The following is a 12,836-nucleotide window of genomic DNA, read 5'->3' as shown; positions in this document are numbered from 1 at the left end:
AAGTAAGAAGGCTCTGTGAGATGTACAGCTAACTTGTATATTATGTGTTCCTCAAATGCACCAGAGACTCACACAGTTCTATATTTTCCTATGGGAACCAACAGCACTTCCTTTGCCCTTAGCAAAGATGTATTTATTATATCCAAAATGTGATGTGTGGAAGTGTGAGGTCAGGCAGGTCAAGCTGACTTATGTTCAAAGTTATGTTGAGTCCCCTGTAGAAATTGTATTGCATTAAGTAATCTTTCTTGTTAAGTCATTTCTGGTGGTCTTTCTCTCTTCTTGCTTGGCTTATTAAAATAATTTTATTGTAAGAGGCACTCAAGGGAGATAGCTGGGGATTGGGAGTCATTCTTGGCAATTATTTCTGTTACCTTATCTGTTTGAAGTTTGATACTACAAGCCTGGAACTAGTTAGAAATTATTCTCTTTGTATTACTGCACTAGAATGACTAATCATTTACTTGTAATCCCAATATTTAACATGACCATCTTAGTATATGGAGTTTTCGTTGCATTATATTAATAATAGTCTAATAATCAGTATTGTCATATGAAATATTTATGTAATGTATAGCACACCCAGAGGAAATGTTGTGGGTATATTAAGATTTATAGAGATCAGATTATAGTATTTTATTTGGTTATTAACCACTTGACCTCTGGAAGATTTACCCCCTTCATGACCAGGCCATTTTTTTGCTATACGACACTGCATTATTTTAACTGACAATTGCGCGGCCATGCAACGCTGTACCCAAACAAAATTTATATAATTTTTTTTCCCCCCACAAATAGAGCTTTCTTTTGGTGGTATTTGAACACCACTGGGTTTTCTATTTTTGACGCTAAAAAAGACTGAAATTTTTCTTCTATAAAACATATCCAATAAAAAAAACAATGTAAAAAATCTAATTTCTTCATAAATGTAGGCCAATATGTATTCTGCTACATTTGTGGTAAAAAAAAAAAAATAATCCCAATAAACATATATTGATTGGTTTGCACAAAAGTTATAGTGTTTATAAACTATGGTATGTATATATACTGGAATTTTTTTTTTATACTACTAATAGCGAGCGATCAGCAACTTATAGTGGGACTGCGATAGTATGGCCGGAAATCTGACACAGTTGACAATTTGCAGGAACCAGTGACGCTAATACAGTGATCAGCATTAAAAATATGCACTGTCGCTGTACTAATGACACTGGTTGAGAAGGGGTTAGACATCTAGGGCAATCAAAGGGTTAAGCGTGCCTAACCAGTGTTTATGTGTTTACTCTGAGGTGCTTTCACTAATGGATGTGCTGTATTTAATTCCCTGAACAAAAACCAGCACATCCCTGCTGACAAGACAGAGTTCTATATTGTTTACATAGCTTGGTCCTATCTTCCTCCTCGCCGATCAGCGCATGCCAGGCAGTCATCCATTGGTCAGTATCTGCTGATCAGCTTGTGCTGTGACTAATCACCATACATGGTACTGGCAGCACGTGCGCTCCCTACCCAGAAATGCAGAATCACGTTTATATACATGAGTCTGCACAACCAGCCTGCACTGTAGCAGTAAAGCTACAGTGCATTGTAGGCAAATGGTTAAGCAAAGAACTGTACAAAATAAAGTTACTAATAACCGCCAATTAAATGTCAGTATATTCAGGTCAGACGTGTGATAAAGGAGTTATGATATGGGTAGAGTCACTACTGAGCAAGCTGTCCTTAACAGCCTAAAATACAGTTTATATACAAAATGCTTGTGTCACTTTATGCATACCTCCCAATTTTTGAACTTCAGAATGAGGGACACTTGAAGAAGGAGTTATCCAAAAAAAAAAGTGGGTGTGTCCAAAATGTTAATATACACAACGTTTGACCTTCGCCAGTGAAAGAGTCAAGTACATTCGATCTTATGAAAAAGTTTCCACTGTGGCTGTAGGTAGTCTTTTTAGGAGGTATGCAGGATAGTTCAATCCCTGGGGTTAGTGGAGATGGATGGTGGAGGTGGCTGCAGGCTTCATACAGAGCTAGAGGTACTCTGCAACAGACAAAAAGGGGTAGGAGAAGAAAAGCAGCGCCACCTCAGTGTAGATTAAAAGGTTATTTATTACATAAAAACAACGTAGTAACTCACACAGGGGAAATCGTTGATCAGCAAATGGTGATGGTTCATCTGCAACACTGCAGGGATGTTCGGGAAGTACACTGTGGCGGCTGTGGTCCTGGCTGTGCCGGTGGAGTCCGACACTTCCTGTGGTTCTAGCAGCATTCAGTATCCAGGCTTACATCCAATAGTGGCAGGGGGATGCTCGCGTTCGGAGCATGCGTGCTCCTTCCTCAGGCGATCTCGCCTGGATACTGAATGCTGCCAGAACCACAGGAAGTGTTGGACTCCACCGAAACAGCCAGGACCACGGCCGCCACAGTGTACTTCCCGAACATCCTGCAGTGTTGCAGATGAACCATCACCATTTGCTGATCAACGATTTCCTCTGTGTGAGTTACTACGTTGTTTTTATATAATAAATAACCTTTTAATCTACACTGAGGTGGCGCTGCTTTTCTTCTCCTACCCCAAAATGTTAATAGTGGGAGGGGCTTAAAAGGCATGGTAAACAAAACCCAACTCCTCGTACCTACAAATGTACTTTGATTTCTTTGCCACAAGCAGGAATCTCACTGCCACATATGAACCTCCACACAGTCATTAAAAAAAAAAAAAAAAAACATGTAAAAAAAAAGCTTCCATTACACTCAAACTGAGCTGACATTTTTTCTGAGCCGACCTTAAAAAAAAACTTCATTAAATAAATTAGGGACTGCACATCAACCAGGAACTGTGGAGACAATTAATACTTTGGTAAGAATTGTGTAATGTACAACATAGTGTATATAGTGCATGAATATGTAAGGCGGAGTGCATGGGTCAGGGATATTTAATGCAATGTGTTTAAGGATCAGAAGTATGTAATGCACAGAGTGCTTCAGTCAGTGTTGGGTTTAGGAATACATAATGCAGAGTGCAGGGGTCCTTCTAGCATAAATCCTCTTACTTTTCCCTCCAAATCCCGCCTACAAATACATATGCTCTTGTCTCCAAAGCACACCTGGTGTAAAGGAAGTTGTTTGTGATGCCACAATGGATGTGGAAACTGGCAGACTAGGATATGATGTGGCAGAACTGCTAGTGCCTAGGGGTCAAGGTGTATTTGTGGCTGGTTTACTAGGGTGTGTGTGCGGCAGGGGACCATGGCGCTGATGTCAGATCTATTGCTGCAGAGAAGCAGGGAGCCGCGGCTGTGGGCTTGAATACTGTGCAGATTGGGAGAGAGAGCAGGAGTTGCATTGGAGAGGCTGACAGAGTCCAGAGAAGTGACTGCTGTCTGAGTGCTGGTTTACTTGCAGCTTCTGGGTTCCCTCCATTAAACTAGTTTAACTAGCAGCACCAAATACTGTACATACAATTTAGAGTCCCCTTACCGGGCCGAGAGACTGTTGAAGGCAGGAAGCCAAAGCTCATGTCAGGGGGAGGGAGCTGGGAGGTCCTTGCATGTTCCTCCTAGTGTCTGTGCCTGCAAAGTGCGTCATTGCTTACTAGGACGCCGTTGGTCCTGGCAACCAATGACAGAAAAGAAAATTGAAGTGGGGGGGAGGCATAAGGTGCAGGCATGCAGGATTGCTTACTGGGTACAATGCATGAGAGCATGCATTGCATCCAGTGAGAATACCCCCACTGAGAGGACTCAGCTGCTGGAACTTGTTCTGGGACTCCAGCCCAGATCCACAGGACCCCCGGACTGCCTTAAAATCCAGGATGGTTGGGAGGTATGCTTTATGTATAGCTAAACCAAAAAACAAAGTATAATACATCGCATCCCTTCTGAACCTTAGGTTTGATGGCTGTGTTAATGTTCTTTTTTTCTTGTCAAATTTGTTTTATTGAGTTTTAACATGTTATACAAGGAGGTTTAGATGCAACAATAAAAAAGTAACATCATAAAGTACGGTTATAAAGAGAATTACAACATTTTACAAGATACAGTGTAATATAATGAATACCATGTAGTTCAAAAATAGATATAGCAAATAAGAAAATTCATCCTTGAAAACCTCTAGAAAGGATCAGAATCTAGTATATCATAACTGACTAAGATGTGAAGCTAATTAAACCACAACAATATAATGTTACAAGTATAGAAGCATAGGTATAAATGTTGCTACCTGAACCACATGGGAAGAGTAAAAGGGCTCTTTCACACGGCCGCTCCGCTTGTCCGCAAATCATCCTATTTTTTTGCGGATGATTTGCGGACATAATGTAAGTCTATGGCATTGCGAATGTCAGCGGAATACCATCCGCTGACATCCGATTTTCCTCCTTTCAGTTCTGTTCCGTTTTGTAGGAACGGAACAGAACCCTATTTTTTCATCCGTGTAAAAAACGGAAAGGAAGGATAATCGGATGTCAGCGGTGTCATCCGCTGACATCCGCAATGCCATATACTTACATTATGTCCGCATATCATCCGCAAACGGATGGGATGATGTGCGGGCACACGGAGCGGATGACACAAATGTCATCCGCTCCGTGAAAAAAAAAAAAAAAAGTCCCGCAGCGGAGCAAAACACCGGAGCGGCCGTCTGAAAGAGTCCAAAGAAGGGAAAAAGAGGAGCAAGAAAAGTAAGGAGAATAGTAAAATGAAATAGGAATAAGAGAAAAAGAAAAAAGCATGGGGATAAGGTTGAAGATAATCCCCGGGTTAATGTGCAACCTCAAGCGTTTAATATACATACAAGAAGCTTAAATGTTAAAATACATCCCCAAGGCATCAATAAGGATTCATCAAAGTTGGAGGGTAAATAGTGTGTGACCCAAGGATGTCAAATTTTGTCAACATTGCAAATTATGTCACAAGTGATGGCTTCTATTTTGGCATGGATCATAGCTTGGTTAACTCTATGTTTGACTTCAGCCATTATCAGCGTTGGGCATTTCCAGGCTTTAGCGATGGTCTGTTTTGCAGCCGTAATGATTTGCATAAGGAGTTTAAAGTGGGATCGGGTGAGGATAGCCGGGTCTTAGATTTAGAAGTTCTACGGAGGGGTCAGGAGGGATGGGCTCTTCAAACAATGTAGAATGCATATGGAATATTTCCTTCCAAAAATTTTTAACTACCAGGCAATCCCACCAAATATGTGAATGTGACCCAAGGGCAGTACAACCTCTGGAGCAAAATGCAGGATAACGGGGTAAATCTTGCAATCCTGGCAGGGACCAAATATCATTGTGTGAGTACTTTATAATTTTTTTTCTAATGCAACTGTATTCTGCGAGGATGAATTTGTTGCATCCCATATCTCATTCCAATCAGTTGTTTCTAACTTAAGCCCAAAGTCAGACTCCCATTTAGCTACATAGGTAGGGGATTCAGCATCAGGTTTGGCAATAAGTTGGGCATAGAGAGTCAAAACCAGTCCTTTTGTGTGGGGATCACGTTTACATGCGTCTTCAAAACAGAATAGATTATCGAGACTAACCCTGTCTTGAATATATGGTATGACATTTTTTTTTATTTGAAGGTATCGAAAGAGTTCTGATTTCGAAAGTCCATGATTTTCGCATAAAGTGGGGATGGATTTGATTGAGGTGGGAGACGTCAATTCGCAGAATCTAGTTAGATTTGAAGCAGACCATGTTTAAAAGGATTTAGCGGAGATCCAGGCAGGATAAAAAAGGGTTTTTAAGAAATGATTGAAGTGGGATATGTGGGGATTGTAAACTGTACGTTAATTAGAATTTGTCCCAAAGAGCAAGAAGATGCTTGGTGATTGGGTTAGTGGGTTTTTTGCGATACGACGGGCGCAACCATAAAAGGTTAGCCAGAGACAATGGATCGCAATCCATGGGTTCTAACATTACCCAAAGTGGGACTTCAGAGGTTGCGTGATATTGGGGTAGGTGTGCTATTTGAGATGCATGGTAATAGGTAGTAAAATTGGGAAATCCGAGGCCAACTCTATTCTTAAGAAGATATAGGGTGTGTTTCGGCTGTTGTGATTTTGAAGAGTCCTTGACAAAAGTGGTTGCTCTGCGCTGTATTATCCTTAAAAAATATGCCGGGACTGGAATAGGTAGGACTCGGAAGAGATAAAGGATTTTAGGTAAAAGTGCAATCTTAATAACATTAATTTTACCTATCCAAGATAAGGTAAGAGAAGACCATTGGGATAATAGGTTATTTAATTAATTATTAATTTGGCATAATACCAGTGGAAAATTAGCAGCATAAAGTTCAGAGAGGTTAGTTGTAAGTGTAACACCTAGGTAAGGCAGGTGAGTGGAGGACCATGAAAAAGGGAGGGATGCTTGTGCTTATAAATCAGAAGAGGATAGGGATATGTTTAATGCCGTAGATTTTATGAGGTTTGATGGTTAGACCTGAAATATGGGCAAAACATTCAAGTTTTCGAATGAGGTTAGGAGCTGAAATATGCGGGGAAGACATAAAAATTAGGATATCTTCGGCGAATAAACAAAGTTTATGTTGATGACCAGCAAGTTCAAGACCCTTAATTGAAGGATCAGAACGAATCGATTAGGCAAGGGGTTCTACAAGTAAAGTGAACAAAAGTGGGGATAGAGGGCATCCCTGACGTGTGCCTCTGCATATTTCAAAGATATTCGATTTATACCCTATTTGACATAGGCTCTCTGCTTATTGTATAATGATGAGATCCAGCCAAGGAAGTGGGGACGAAATCCCCAACGCTGCAGAACATAACGTACATAAGGCCTTGATACCGTTTGAAAGGCTTGTTTGATATCTAGGGACAGAAAGCAGAGGGGAATTTTTCATAAGTTAGCAGCATGTAGCAATAAAGTGGCCCTACGTATGTTATCTCCCGCTTGGCGTAATGGTATAAAACCAACTTGATCTCTATGGATTAAGGAGCCTATTGCACATTATTGTTCTTTTTTCAAGCTTAGTACAGTTTCTGCAAGCACATAAAAATACCCAAGATTCTGCCAGAAATCCAATGACCTTGTAACTTCCTGTGCTCTAAAAGAAAACAAATGTAGCCAGGACTAGAAAGCTGCAAATTTGTTTTTGGTTTTAAATATGCTTTAAACTTGATTGAAGTCTAGCATGACACTGCAGTCATGTCATTAGAAAATATCTCTTCACAGCAGCCATTTACTGCCTTAGCACATTCTCCTGCTCATGTTTACCAGACAATACCTGTCCCCTGGCAGCATTCACCCCATTCTTATGTAAACAAACACAATAAAGAATACATAGTACTAAAGACTATAAAGATAGTTTTATAGGACAAGACTGTATAAGAGATATAGAAACAAACAAGCATAGAATTAAAGCCCATCTCCAGGCAAAGCCCCTCCTCCTCTGATCCACCTACCAACTTTTCAAATACCTTATGAAGGCTTTTTTATTTGCTAAACTTCACCTCCTGTGTTCTTTACTGGTGCTTTTTCCAGCACTGACTGGTGATCTAGTGTCACAGTCTGTGCCCACACTGACTGGTTGCCTCTTTGTGACATTATTATGCTGCAGAGTCTTCTGGAGCCTGGGTGAACCCTGCCACTGGGCAGCCAAAAGAAAGTGTCCATGTCACCCAGGCAGTGACATGAACACGCAAAGAGGGCCTTCTTTTCCTGTGGTGAAGAAGATATAAGACTCAGGACCAAGAGTCCCATGTGATGTATTCAGGTACTGTATGTAAAAGGGGCTTTTAGCTTTAGATTTTTTTTTTTTAAAGTAACATGGCAATTAGGTGGTAGTGGGGTGTTAAAGCCCCCAGATGTCAGCTTTAAGGCTCCTTTCACATGGGCAGCCAGGGGATAGTAAAAAGAGGTGGAAAAAGTATGTGAACCCCTAGACTAATGACATCTCCAAGAGCTAATTGGAGTGAGATGTCAGCCAACTGGAGTCCAATCAATGAGATGAGATTGGAGGTGTTGGTTACAGCTGCCCTGCCCTATAAAAAACACACACCAGTTCGGGGTTTGCTTTTCACAAGAAGCATTGCCTGATGTGAATGATGCCTCGCACAAAAGAGCTCTCAGAAGACCTACGATTAAGAATTGTTAACTTGCATAAAGCTGGAAAGAGTTATAAAAGAATCTCCAAAAGCCTTGCTATTCATCAGTCCACGGTAAGACAAATTGTCTATAAATGGAGAAAGTTCAGCACTGCTGCTACTCTCCCTAGAAGTGGCCGTCCTGTAAAGATGACTGCAAGAGCACAGCGCAGACTGCTCAATGAGGTGAAGAAGAATCCTAGAGTGTTAGCTAAAGACTTATAAAAGTCACTGGCAAATGCTAACATCCCTGTTAGCGAATCTACAATACGTAAAACACTAAACAAGAATGGATTTCATGGGAGGATACCACAGAGGAAGCCACTGCTGTCCAAACAAAACATTGCTGCACGTTTACAGTTTGCACAAGAGCACCTCGATGTTCCACAGCAGTACTGGCAAAATATTCTGTGGACAGATGAAACCAAAGTTGAGTTGTTTGGAAGAAACAGACAACACTATGTGTGGTGAAAAAGAGGCACAGCACACCAACATCAAAACCTCATCCCAACTGTGAAGTATGGCTGTGGGGGCATCATGGTTTGGGGCTGCTTTGCTGCATCAGGGCCTGGACAGATTGCTATTATTGAAGGAAAAATGAGTTCCCAAGTTCATCAAGAAAGTTTGCAGGAGAACTTAAGGCCATCTGTCCACCAGCTGAAGCTCAACAGAAGATGGGTGTTGCAACAGGACAATGACCCAAAGCATAGAAGTAAATCAACAACAGAATGGCTTAAACAGAAGAAAATATGCCTTCTGAAGTGGCCCAGTCAGAGTCCTGACCTCAACCCGATTGAGATGCTGAGGCATGACCTCAAGTAAGCGATTCACACCAGACATCCCAAGAATATTGCTGAACTGAAACAGTTCTGTAAAGAGGAATGGTCAAGAATTACTCCTGACCGTTGTGCACGTCTGATCTGCAACTACAGGAAACGTTTGGTTGAAGTTATTGCTGCCAAAGGAGGTTCAACCAGTTATTAAATCCAAGGGTTCATATACTTTTTCCACCTGCACTGTGAATGTTTACATGATGTGTTCAAAAAAAATATTGCATTCTTTGTGTGTTATTAGTTTAAGCAGACTGTGATTGTCTATTGTTGTGACTTAGATGATGATCAGATCACATTTTATGACCAATTTGTGCAGAAATCCATATCATTCCAAAGGGTTCACATACTTTTTCTTGCAGCTATATATATATATATATATATATATTGTGATGGTATGTGAGGTGAGATAGTAGATAATCGCTATATTTCACCTCGCATACGTTCTGTGGTGAGAGACTGAACCGGAATCCGGCCCGGGTTTTTCCAGCCTCTGTGACAGGCTAGGTTCCGGTCCAGAGATTGTGAGTTACCTGAGTCCATGCTCAGGTGGACTTTAAATTAACAGGAAAAGAGCACAGAAATGCTCTGGCCTGAGACTCAGAAGGGGATCTGAGTGAGGAGCTCTGTTTGGACTTTAAAAGGTTTGCTTTGCAATATGTTTTGTCGGTGATGGGGACCAGCCCCACACTGTATAGTGAGGAAAATTCCTGTATAGTTTAGCGCCAGACGGCAAGGATTTATTTTACTGTTTTGTTGTTTGTTTCATATTGGCAAACCTCGGCTGAATAAAGCTGGCAACCCACCAGACATTTAAGAAACTACCTGCATGCTGACCTTATTTTGCTGGAAAAGGTGATCCCTGTGAGCTAATCTCCCACACGTGGTGGAGAATGCGGGCAGTTTCTAAAGATGGAGGAAATGTTAAAGGCCCTGCTACAGGCCAATGCAGCTCAGCGAGAAACAAACCGCCAAATCGCAGAGGCCGCTAGAGCACAACAGGAGGCTACTGCAGCACAACTGGCAGCACAACAGGAGGCCGCTGCAGCACAACAGGCAGCTCAGCAGGAGATGAACCGCCAAATCGCAGAGGCCGCTAGAGCACAACAGGCAGCCCAGCAGGAGATGAACCGGCAGTTTGCAGAGGCTCTGCTGGAGTTAAAGAAAGAATTTGCATCTCCTGTGCCAGCTGAACCAAAATTGGTACGTGCCTCGTACCACCTGCAAAAGATGACACCGGCCGATCATGTGGAAGCATACCTGGCGACTTTTGAGAGGGTCGCTGTCCGTGAAGGTTGGCCAAACGAACAGTGGGCGGGTCTGTTAGCCCCATTTCTGACAGGAGAACCGCAAAAAGCATATTTTGATCTGGACCCAGATAAGGCCCAGGACTATGAGACTCTGAAAATGGAGATACTTGCGCGCTTGGGTGTCACCATGGCAGTCCGGGCCCAGCGCGTGCATCAGTGGACCTATTCCAGCAGCAAGCCACCCCGTTCTCAAATGTTTGACCTGGTCCACCTCACCAAAAAGTGGTTGCAACTAGAGACCTTGACGGGCCCCCAGATCGTGGAGCGTGTGGTAATGGACCAGTACCTGGGTGCGCGCTCCCTGCTGCTCTGAGGAAGTGGGTCGGACAGGGGGACCCCAAAACTGCAACCCAATTGGTGGACCTAGTGGAAAGGTACAGTGCTACTGAGGACTTGGTAAACCCGTCTACACCCCACTTCAGTGTGTCTAGGGGTGCAAGATCGCCCAGCGGTTCTGGTAAAACTGTTCCAGGGTACAGGTGCATGGGAAAACTAGATAAGACTGTTGTTACAGCTAATGAGACTGTTGGTCCTAGGCCTGGAGACTGGCCAAAGAAGCCAGGAAGGTCTTTGGGACCGCTAAGAGGACTGGGGATAGAGCACATACAGTGTTTCCGCTGCCATGCATTTGGGCATATTGCTGCAAACTGTCCTATAAATGATGAACCTATGCAAAGCGATTTTGCTTATAGGAAAAGACGCATATCTTTGTTTGCACAGGTCGCATATTCTGCTTCATGTCAGAGTCACATTGAAAAGCAAATGTGTGTTATTGCAGTGGATGGAAAGCTGCTCACAGCCCTGCTAGACTCTGGAAGTGTAGTGACCCTAGTCAGAAGTGATTGTGTAAATCCCACAAAATTACACCCCAGCACTATCGGGGTCATTTGCATCCATGGGGACACTCGGGACTACCAGACAGCAGTGGTTGAGGTTGATACCCCTTGGGGCAGTGTGACCCATTCAGTGGGGGTGGTGCCTTCGCTACTTCATGAAGCTTTAGTGGGGAGGGATTTCCCCCATTTTTGGAGGTTGTGGGAGAACAAGGGGAGGCTGGTGGAGAGAGCTCCCCCTGCTCCGGAAGCACAGGAACTCTCACCAGACCCTTTTTGCCAAAGTGAAGGAAACCCTGTTGGGGGAATCGAGGGAGCTGGAGATCCTCTTCCTTTCCCTGTCATGGCTGGGGAGCCGGAGGACCTGCAAGCTAGCTCCCAGCCAGAGGGTAATGAACAGGAGGACATTTCTGGACCTGACAATGAGAATAGCCAGAATGTGGTACCCGACTTAGAAGTCAGAAGAGAGGATTTCTGTACCGAGCAATTCCGAGATGTCACCCTCCTTAGAGCCAGAGAAAACGCTAAGATGGTGGATGGGGAACCAGTAGATCCTCACTGGGGGGTGTCTTTTCCCTACATGGCCATTAAAAACAATTTACTGTATCAGGTGATAAAACGTGGAGAGCATGAGGTTTAACAGCTGCTGGTTCCCAAACCCTTCCACAGGTTGGTCCTAGACCTGGCCCATGGTCATGTAATGGGGGGACATCTCGGTATCGAAAAGACCAGGGAGAGAATCACCCAGAGATTTTTCTGGCCCGGGTTGCATGCAGATGTCAGGGGGTACTGTGAATCATGCCCTGAGTGCCAAATGTCGGCACCATCGCCCCATTTTCGCAGTCCCCTGGTCCCTCTACCAATCATCGAGGTTCCTTTTGAGATGATCGGCATGGACCTGGTGGGGCCGGTAGTGAAGTCTGCCCGGGGTCACCAGCATATTCTGGTAATCCTAGACTATGCGACACGCTATCCTGAGGCCATACCCTTGCGTAACACTTCCGCTAAGGCTATCGCCAAGGAGTTAGTCCAGGTGTTTAGTCGAGTGGGAATCCCAAAAGAGATCTTAACCGATCAGGGCACCCCATTTATGTCCAGGGTTACCAAGGAACTGTGTAGATTATATAAAATCTCCCATCTCCGTACCTCTGTCTACCACCCCCAAACAGATGGTTTGGTCGAAAGATTTAATAAAACCTTGAAAAGTATGCTTAAAAAGGTGGTTGACGAAGATTTGGGAAATTGGGATTTTTTGCTCCCATATCTTATGTTTTCCATACGAGAGGTTCCACAGGCTATTCTCCCTTTGAGCTCTTGTATGGTAGACATCCCAGGGGGCTGCTGGATGTTGCCAAAGAAACATGGGAAGGTGAGGCCACCCTATATAGAAGCGTCATAGAGCATATCTCCCTGATGCAAGATAGAATCGCTGCTGTCCTGCCACTGGTACAAGAACATATGGAGCGAGCGCAGGAGGCCCAGAGGAGGGTCTATGATCGGGGTGCCAGAGTCCGTACTTTCAGCCCCGGGGACAGAGTGTTGGTACTGGTTCCCACGGTTGAAAGTAAGTTTCTAGCCAAGTGGCAGGGTCCCTTTGAAATTATCGAGAGGATAGGAGAGGTCAACTATAAAGTCTACCAACCAGGGAAAAGGAAACCACAACAAATTTATCATGTGAATCTCTTAAAGCCCTGGAAGGACAGAGAGACTTTATTGGCTGCATCTCCGGCCCCAGCAGACCGGGTGCCGGTGACACCTGACGT

General features: G+C 43.6%; 1 protein-coding gene and 1 pseudogene across 2 annotated transcripts in view; both read left to right on the top strand.

The window, feature by feature from the left end:
* CHID1 (chitinase domain containing 1) overlaps window positions 1-12,836 on the top strand; it is a 1,130,290-nt gene that overhangs the window by 701,104 nt on the left and 416,350 nt on the right. The window lies entirely within an intron of this gene.
* Window positions 9,972-12,836, top strand: part of LOC309565518 (zinc finger protein with KRAB and SCAN domains 4-like) — a 39,657-nt pseudogene continuing 36,792 nt past the window's right edge. The window contains exon 1 of the transcript in view: window positions 9,972-10,713. The product of the transcript in view is annotated as a zinc finger protein with KRAB and SCAN domains 4-like (transcript). The remainder of the gene's footprint in view (window positions 10,714-12,836) is intronic.

The sequence above is a fragment of the Pelophylax lessonae genome (genome assembly GCF_965119305.1).
Source record: "Pelophylax lessonae genome assembly, chromosome: 10".
Lineage (NCBI taxonomy): Eukaryota > Metazoa > Chordata > Amphibia > Anura > Ranidae > Pelophylax > Pelophylax lessonae.
This window is presented reverse-complemented; position numbering and strand designations above follow the sequence as displayed.